At 44.5% G+C, this 9717-nt stretch overlaps 1 long non-coding RNA gene across 7 annotated transcripts in view; it reads right to left on the bottom strand.

The window, feature by feature from the left end:
• Positions 1-2451: 2451 nt before the first annotated feature.
• The window catches only part of LOC147114391 (uncharacterized), an 80288-nt gene continuing 73022 nt past the window's right edge, over positions 2452-9717 (bottom strand). For all 7 annotated transcript variants that reach the window (XR_015079411.1, XR_015079413.1, XR_015079412.1 and 4 more), the window contains exon 3: positions 2452-3746. This is a non-coding gene — a long non-coding RNA (uncharacterized LOC147114391). The remainder of the gene's footprint in view (positions 3747-9717) is intronic.

The raw sequence follows: 9717 nt of genomic DNA, 5'->3' as shown, positions 1-9717 counted from the left end.
CATGTGCTGACCAGAACTGTACGCAGTACATAAGAACATAAGACGTAGGAGCAGGAGTCGGCCATTTGGCTCCTCGAGCCTGCTCCGCCATTCAACAAGATCATGACTGATCTTCTACCTCAACTCCACCTTCCCGCACTATCCCCATATCCCTTAATTCCCAAAAATGTATTGACCTCTGTCTTGAATATACTCAACGACTGAGCATCCACAGCTCTCTGTGGTACTCTAGCTGTGGCCGAACTAATGTTTTATACAGTTCTAGCATAACCTCTCTGCTCTTAGATTCTATGACTCGGCTAATAAAGGAAAGTATCCCGTATGACGTCTTAACAACCTTGTCTACCTTTTTTATATTTGTTCCTGGGATGTGGGCATCGCTGACAAGGCCAGCATTTATTGCCCATCCCTAATTGCCCTTGAGAAGGTGGTGGTGAGCCGCCTTCTTGAACCGCTGCAGTCCGTGTGGTGAAGTTACTCCCATAGTGTTGTTAGGGAGGGAGTTCCCGGTTTTTGACCCAGCGATGATGAACAGCAGTATATTTCCAAGTCAGGATTGTACGTAACTTGGAGGTGGTGGTGTTCCCATGCGCCTGCTGCCATTGACCTTCTAGGTGGAAGAGGTCGCGGGTTTGGGAGGTGCTGCCGAAGAAGCCTTGGTGAGTTGCTGCAGTGCATCTTGTAGATGGTACACACTGCAGCCACGGTGCGCCGGTGGTGGAGGGAGTGAATGTTTAAGGTGGTGGATGGGGTGCCAATCAAGCGGGCTGCTTTGTCCTTGATGGTGTCGAGCTTCTTGAGTGTTGTTGGAGCTGCACTCATCCAGGCAAGTGGAGAGTTTTCCATCACACTCCTGACTTGTGTCTTGTAGATGGTGGAAAGGCTTTGGGGAGTCAGAAGGTGAGACACTCGCCGCCGAATACCCAGCCTCTGACCCGCTCTTGTTGCCACAGTATTTATGTGGCTGGTCCAGTTAAGTTTCTGCTCAATGGTGACCCCCACGATGTTTATTGTGTTTTCCCTTGTCTTTTCAGCCCTCCCCAAATGCATTACCTCACACGTCTCTGGATTGAATTCCATTTGCCACTTTTCTGCCCACCTGACCAGTCCATTGATATCTTCCTGCAGTCTAGAGCTTTCTTCCTCATTATCAACCACACGGCCAATTTTTGTATCATCTGCAAACTTCTTAATCATGCCCCCTACAGTGAAGCCTAAATCATTGACATATACCACAAAAAGCAGGGGACACCTAATACTGAGCCCTGTGGAACCCTACTGGAAACAGCCCTCTCATCACAAAAACACCCGTCGACTATTACCCTTTGCTTCTGTTATGCTGTTAACTAAATGTAGCTTATTGCGCATTATTAAATCTAATATGGCCTGCCCCTTATTGCTTCTAGAACATATTGTTGCAGAAAACTATCCTTAACACTCAAGAAATTCACTACCTTTCTGACACCAGCTCGTCTGATTATCCTAATTTATATGGAAGTTAAAATCCCCCATTAAAACCACTCTGCCTTTACTGCATGCTTGTCTACTCTCTGCATGAATACATTCTGCCATTTCACAGCTGCTACCAGGGGCCTATACACAACTCCCACTACAGTCTTAAGTCCTTTTCTATTTCTTAATTCGACCCATAATGTCTCCACCTGCTTACCTCTCTCGTTACATCACCTCTTATCATAACATTTTGTTTTTAATCACTAATGCTACTCCTCCCCCTATCCTTCCTGTAGACTTTGTAACTTGGTATAGTCAGTTCCCAGTCCTGATGGTCTTGACTACCATGTCGTACTCTCTAAGTTGAAGATTCATTCAATTTGTTCCTTACACTCTGTGTTAACTTATACTTTATTAAGTTCATTCAATTTGTTCCTTATGCTCCGTGCGTGCTTTAAGTAGCGATCGAAATCCTCAGAGATGACTTCTTTATTCCTGTTCAGCTGGTTGTTAGGAGAAGTTGTTAAATGAAGCGTTATCTACCAAAATGGCGTGCAGTCTCTTTAGTGAGCACTAGCAAGCAATTTAATCGTCAATCAGCCTCTTAATGATCCTCCGGGCAGCCGTTCCTAGCGCGTGCTTTGACTCCTTTACCGAGATGGCGTCTTGCGCTAAACGCGGGCAAAACCAGCATTGCAGCTTAAGACCCACCCCTTTCCATCTTGGAGGCTCTTTAGCATCTAAAGTATCTGGGGAAAATCGCCCTCGTGTTCTTTTGTTCTTTTTGATCTTTTTCAGGTAAGCCCTCAGATTGTCTCCTGACCTGATAGCTTTTGAGCAGAGCTTTCATGTTGATTGGGGGTTTGTCGCAGGGGATGAGGCTGCCTTAGAACTCCCCATTGTGCCACGAGCGTTTGTTTACCTGTACGTAAATCGCAGCCTCAGATGCAGAGTGATAAGAGTAATGCATTGAAGAAGAAAGGGCACAGGACAAAGATGCGATTTTGTTTTGTTAAATTTTATTTTATTTTAAATATTACTGAGGGACTTTTATATTTGACACTTAGGGTTACAGGAGAACGATAGCTCTTTTACTCGCTCCCCTGCTAGTCTAACCAGACTGTCTTGATTGGAGGGCTAGGAAAAGACCTCCATCGACCCCATCCACGCTTACCCTGAACATCAGCTCCTCAAACCCCTACCCCCACCCCCCCACAACCCACTAGTGATGCTAACTCCTGGGGGAGGCAAAAAACCAAAGCAAAAAACCTGCGGCCAATTGCAGGAAAAACTTTGGGAAATTCCTCCCCAACCCCCATAAGAGCAGTCAAGCAAAGCTCCAGGAGACCATGGTTACACATGATGCATTACTAGCAAACTTACTTAAACCCGCCCACCCAATAACATGCCCCCATAGAGGAATCAAAATCAGACACAATTAATGCAGGGCATGTCACTAAGGGCAGCAACTGTAAAGAAAGAAATACTTTCTACCCACCTAATTTTTATACTTAACTTGCTACTTCTAACCTACTTTACAGACTCATCTCTATACCTCCTGCTTACATAATGTGTAGGCTTGTCTCTATTTTTTTATTTTATTGATTCACGGGATGTGGGCGCGACTGGCAAAGCCAACACTTATTGCCCATCCCTGATTGCTCTTGAGTAGGTGAGCCGCCTTCTTAAACCACTGCAGCAGCCCGTGTGGTGAAGGTCTTTTTTCACAGCGGTTCTGTACAGCTGAGTGGCTCGCTAGGCCATTTCAGAGGGCAGTTAAGAGACAACCAATTTGCTGTGGGTCTGGAGTCACATATCGGCCAGATCGAGTAAGATTTCCTTCCCTAAACGTTAGCTTCTGCTCTTCTTCCTCACTGTGTAGGCTTGCCTCATGCACTTTAGTATCTTATTCAAAGCTACTACACCTAATCCTTTCCTAATTTAAAATAGTTTTATATCTTGCCAGGTCCTAGAGTCTTTCCAAAATTAAGAGCCCTAACTATCTGCCCTCAGAGGTCTATGTTTATGGATTATCCTGGTCACCTTGTTTGTGGGGATTATGACTGTATTACCAACACTGGCAAGAGTATTATTTTAGACTCCAGTTTAAGACTATCAAGTCAAACTGTAGAATAAAACAAATGGAATACAACTACAAGAGTAAGTGGGGAATTTGCGCCATTCAACGTGATGGGCGGCACTGCAGGCAGTGGGTTTCCTTTATACGTTACCATCTTGAGGTTCTGCAGCTGATTGGTGTGCCAGTTGTGGAGGTTCTGTTATCCCAAGTCTCCCTGAAAGCAGATCAAAGAGGTGTGATTTAGAAACCATACAGTACACTCAGTTGAATCCCACCACAATACATAAAAAAGATTCTAAAGAAAAGAAAAATGGATTAGTAATGAAAGCTACCAGGAATTTCATACGGCACAGCACAGCCCAGGAAAGCTCAATCTGCATCTGTCTAATCTTCCCAAGAATGTCTGAATACCCCAGCTTAAATGGCTAACCTTTAAGAACATAAGAACATAAGAACATGGAGCAGGAGTAGGCCAATCGGTCCCTCGAGCCTGCTCCGCCATTCAATAAGATCATGGCTGATCTGATCCTAACCGCCAATCCACTATCACAGAACCATCTCCTGCATCTAACAGAATTAGACACATGAAATAGGAGCAGGATCAGGCTACACGGCCCCTGGGCCCGCTCCGCTACCCACAGGGCCATGACCGATCCGAACCTAGACTCATGTCCAAATTCCTGCCCGCTCCCCGTAACCCTTAATTCCCTTTACTTCTAGGAAACTGCCTATTTCTGTTTTAAATTTATGTAATGATGTAGCTTCGACAGCTTTTTGGGGCAGCATATTCCATGGACCTACCACCCTCTGAGTGAAGTAGTTCCTCCTCATCTCAGTTTTGAAAGAGCAGCCCCTTATTCTAAGACTATGCCTCCTAGTTCTAGTTTCACCCATCATCGGGAACATCTTCCCTGCATCCACCCGATCCAACCCCTTCACAATCTTATGTTTCAATAAGATCGCCTCTCATTCTTCTGAACTCCAATGAGTAGAGTCCCAATCTACTCAACCTCTCCTCATATGTCCATCCCCTCATCCCCGGGATTAACTGAGTGAACCTTCTTTGTACTGACTCAAGAGCAAGCATGTCCTTTCTTAAGTATGGACACCAAAGCTGTACGCAGTATTCCAGGTGCGGTCTCACCAATACCTTGTACAACTGAAGCAATACCTCCCTATTTTTATATTCTATCCCCCTAGCAATGAAAGCCAACATTCCATTGGCCTTCTTAATCACTTGCTGCACCTGCATACTAACCTTTTGAGTTTCGTGCACCAGGACCCCCAGATCCCTTTGTACTTCAGTACTTTCCAGTTTCTTGCCATTAAGATAATAACTTGCTCTACGATTTTTCCTGCCAAAGTGCATAACCTCACACTTTCCAGTATTGTATTCCATCTGCCAAATCTCTGCCCACTTGCTTAGCCTGTCTATGTCCCCTTGCAGGTTTTTTATGTCCTCCTCACTCACTACTTTCCCTCCCATCTTAGTATCATCTGCAAACTTTGATATGTTACACTCGGTCCCCTCCTCCAAATCGTTAATATAGATTGTAAAGAGTTGGGGACCCAGCACTGACACCTGCGGAACACCACTAGTTACTGATTGCCAGTCTGAGAATTAACCATTTATCCCAACTCTCTGCCTTCTGTTAGTTAGCCAATCCTCTATCCATGCCAGAATATTACCCCCAATCCCGTGATTTTTTATCTTAAGCAATAATCTTTTGTGTGGCACCTTGTCAAATGCCTTTTGGAAGTCTAAATACACTACGTCCACTGGTTCCCCTTTATTCACCCTATATGTTACTTCCTCAAAGAACTCCAGCAAATTTGTCAAACATGACTTCCCCTTCATAAAACCATGCTGACTTTGTCCTATTAAATTATGATTATCCAAATGTCCTGTTACTGTCTCCTTAATAATGGACTCCAAAATGTTACCTACCACAGATGTTAGGCTAACCGGTCTATAGTTTCCAGCCTTCTGTCTACTGCCCTTTTTAAATAAGGGTGTTACATTAGCAGTTTTCCAGTCTGCCGGGACCTTTGCCGAGTCCAGGGAGTTTTGGAAAATTATTACCAATGCATCCACAATCCCTACCGCCACTTCCCGCAAGACCCTAGGATGTAAGCCATCAGGTCCAGGTGATTTATTCGCCTTGAGTCCCATTATTTTACCGAGTACCACCTCCTTAGTGATTTTGATCGTGTTTAGCTCCTCCCCCCCTTTAGCCCCCTGTTTGTCCAGTGTTGGGATATTCTTAGTGTCTTCTACTGTAAAGACTGATATAAAATATTCATTCAGTGTTTTTGCCATCTCCATATTTCCCACCATTAATTTCCCGGTCTCATCCTCTAAGGGACCAACATTTACTTAAGCCACCCTTTTTCTTTTTATATAACTATAAAAACTCTTACTATCTGTTTTTATATTTTTTGCTAATTTACTTTCATAATCTATCTTCCCTTTCTTAATCAATCTTTTTGTTATTTTTTGCTGTCTTTTAAAGTTTTCCCAATCCTCTATCCTCCCACTAGATTTGGCTACCTTATATGCCCTTGTTTTTAGTCAAATACTATCCTTAATTTCTTTACTTAGCCACGGATGGCTGTCTTTTCTTTTACACCCTTTTCTTCTCAGTGGAATATATATTTTTTTGAAGTTGTAAAATAACTCCTTAAATGTACACCACTGATCATGTATCGTCTTACCCTTTAATCTATTTTCCCAATCCACTCTACTCAAATCCGCTCTCATACCTTCATAGTCTCCTTTATTCAAGCTTAGCACGCTTGTTTGAGATCCAACCTTTTCACCCTCTAATTGAATATGGAATTCAACCATGTTATGGTCACTCATTCCAAGGGGATCCTTTACTAGGACATTTTTAATTAATCCTGTCTCGTTACACAGGACCAGATCTAAGGTTGCTTGCCCCCTGGTCGGTTCAGTTACATACTGCTCAAGAAACCCATCCCTAATGCATCCAATTAATATGATAGTTAAAATCCCCCATAATTATTGATGTTCCCTTATTACAAGCCTCAACTATTTCCTGATTGATACTCCGTCCAACAGAGTTGCCACTGTTCGGAGGCCTATAGACTACGCCCACTAGTGTTTTTTTCCCCTTATTATTCCTTACCTCCACCCAAACTGTTTCATTATCCTGATCTTTTGACCCAATATCATTTCTCTGTATTACAGTGATTCCTTCCTTTATTAACATAGCCACCCCACCTCCCCTTCCTTCCTGCCTGTCCTTCCTGATCATTAAATAACCTGGTATGTTTAATTCCCAGGCATTGTCACCCTGCAGCCATGTTTCTGTAATGGCCACAAGATCATACCCATATGTAGTTATTTGTGCCATTAACTCGTCTATTTTGTTACGAATACTACGTGCATTCAGATAGAGAACTTTCAAATATGTTTTGTGACACTTAGTTCCTGCTTTTGCCCTTTTTATTACTTTACCTTTTACTCCATACCTTCTGCCCCTTCCTGACACACTCTGGTTTTTAATTTCCCCACTGCTACCTAAGTCTATGACCTTCTCTGTTGTCATTTTTATTATTTGCTCTCTAGGAACCTCCCCCCCACTAGTTAGTTTAAAGCCCTCTCTACAGCCCTAGTTATATGATCCGCCAGGACTCTAGTCCCAGCACTGGCCAAGTGAAGCCCGTCCCAACGGAACAGCTCCCTCCTGCCCCAGTACTGGTGCCAGTGTCCCAGGAAGCAAAACCCATTTCTCCCACACCAGTCTTTGAGCCACGCATTTAACTCTCTAATTTTATTTGTCCTAGCCAAATTTGCTCGTGGCTCAGGTAATAATCCAGAGATTATTACCCTTGTGGTTCTGCTTTTTAATTTGGCCCCTAGCTGCTCAAACTCCCTCAGCAGAACCTCCTTCCTTGTCCTATCTATGTCGTTGGTACCAACATGGACCACGACAAATTGATCCTCCCCCTCCCATTCCAAGTTTCTCTCCAGTCCAGAGGAGATGTCCTTAACCCTGGCACCGGGCAGGCAACACAGCCTTCGGGACTCTCGCTCTCGGCTGCAAAGAACTCTATCTATCCCCCTAACGATACTATCCCCTACCACTACAACATTTCTTTTAACTCCCCCCACTTGAATGGCCCCCCGCTCCACGGTGCTGTGGCCAGGTTGCTCATCCTCCCCGCAGTCCCTGTTCCCATCCTCACAGGGAGTAAGAGCCTCGAACCTGTTGGACAAGTGCAAGGGCTGCGGCTCCGCCAACACTACCTCCTGGATCCCCGTACCTGCCTCACTTCTAGTCACACCATCCTGACCCTGGCCACGGACTACATCTGAATTAATTAATCTAATTGGTGTGAATACCTCGTGATACACAGAGTCCAGGTAACTCTCCCCCTCCCTGATGTGTCTCAGTGTCTGAAGCTCGGACTCCAGCTCTTCAACACGGAGCCGGAATTCCTCGAGCAGCCAACAATTACTGCAAATGTGATCACCGTGAGCACCAATGGTGTCCACCAGCTCCCACATATTGCAGCAGCAACACATCACCTGATCTCCCATTCTATGTAATTAATTAAATTTATTAATAATATTCTTAAATACCCTCTGCCCCAATTCTAGATGGTGAATATCACACCTTAGAAACTATAAACCAAAGAGATTTAAGCTTAAAAAGGGAGAAATACTTACCAACCAATCACTTACCCACTTTCTGGTGACGTCACACTTGGATTACTTTTTACCTCTCTCCTTCCCTCCGAGTTCCCAGACTGGAGACTGGTAAACCTACCTGGTCTCTGGGGCTTTTATAGCCCCGCTCTGCCGCTCGAGTTTCCCGCCGACGCTGTGAGGCCTTACCTGGTATCTGGAGCCTTTTATAGCCCCGCTCTGCCGCTCGAGATTCCCGCCGACGCTGTGAGGCCTTACCTGGTATCAAAGGAGGACATAATATCCATGTTCTACGGTGCTTGTAGAAACTTCTAGTCTCCTAGTTTACTCCCAAACTAGTTTATTCTCTACCTGTTATATCCCTACAAAGATAGGTGGGTTAGCAAGTTGTGAGGAGGACACAGAGTCTGCAAAGGGATATAGATAGGTTAAGTAAGTGGGAAAAAATTTGGCCGATGGAGTATAATGTGGGAAAGTGTGAGGTTATCCACTTTGGAAGGAAGAATGAAAAAGCAAATTACTATTTAAATGGAGAGAGACTACAAAATGCTGCGGTACAAAGGGATCTGGGGGTCCTAGTACATGAAACACAAAAAGTTAGCATGCAGGTACAGCAAGTAATTAGGAAGGCTCATGGAATGTTGGCCTTTATTGGAAGGGGTATGGAGTATAAAAGTAGGGAAGTTTTGATGCAACTTTACGTGGTGCTGGTGAGACCACACCCGGAGTACTACGTACAGTTTTGGTCTCCATATTTAACAAAGGATATACTTGCATTGGAGGCAGTTCAGTGAAGGTTCACGAGGTTGATTCCTGGGATGAAGGGGTTGACGTATGACGAAAGGTTGAGCAGGTTGGGCCGATACTCATTAGAGTTTAGAAGAATGAGAGGGGATCTTATTGAAACATATAAGATTCTGAGGGGGATTGACAGGGCGGATGCTGAGAGGATGTTTCCCCTCGTGGGGGAATCTAGAACTAGGGGGCATAGTTTCAGAATAAGGGGTCGCCCATTTAAGACTGAGATGAAGAGGAATTTCTTCTCTCAGAGGGTCGTGAATCTGTGGAATTCTCTTCCCCAGAGAGCGGTGGAGGCGGAGTCACTGAATATATTTAAGGCGGAGATTGACAGATATTTGAACTACAGGGGAGTCGAGGGTTATGGGGAGAGAGCGGGAAAGTGGAGTTGAGGACAAGATTGGATCAGCCATGATCTCATTGAATGGCGGAGCAGGCTCGAGGGGCCGAATGGCCGACTCCTGCTCCTATCCTCTATGTATCTATGTAAAATACAAACCTATATAAAACATTAGTTCCACCCTGCTGGAGTATTGTGTTCAGTTCTAGGCACCACACTTTAGGAAGCACATGAAGGCTTTGGAGAGGTGAAGAGATTTACGAGAAAGATCCCAGGGATGAGGGATTACAGTTACGTGGATAGACTGGAGAAGGCGGGGTTGTTCTCCTTGGAGCAGGGAAGGTTAAGGAGATATGATAGAAGTGTTTTAAC

Source organism: Somniosus microcephalus, chromosome 8 (assembly GCF_052327205.1).
Source record: "Somniosus microcephalus isolate GS21.2 chromosome 8, FLI_Smic_1.0, whole genome shotgun sequence".
NCBI lineage: Eukaryota > Metazoa > Chordata > Chondrichthyes > Squaliformes > Somniosidae > Somniosus > Somniosus microcephalus.
The sequence above is the reverse complement of the archived record's forward strand: the minus strand, read 5'-3'. Positions and strand labels throughout refer to the sequence as shown.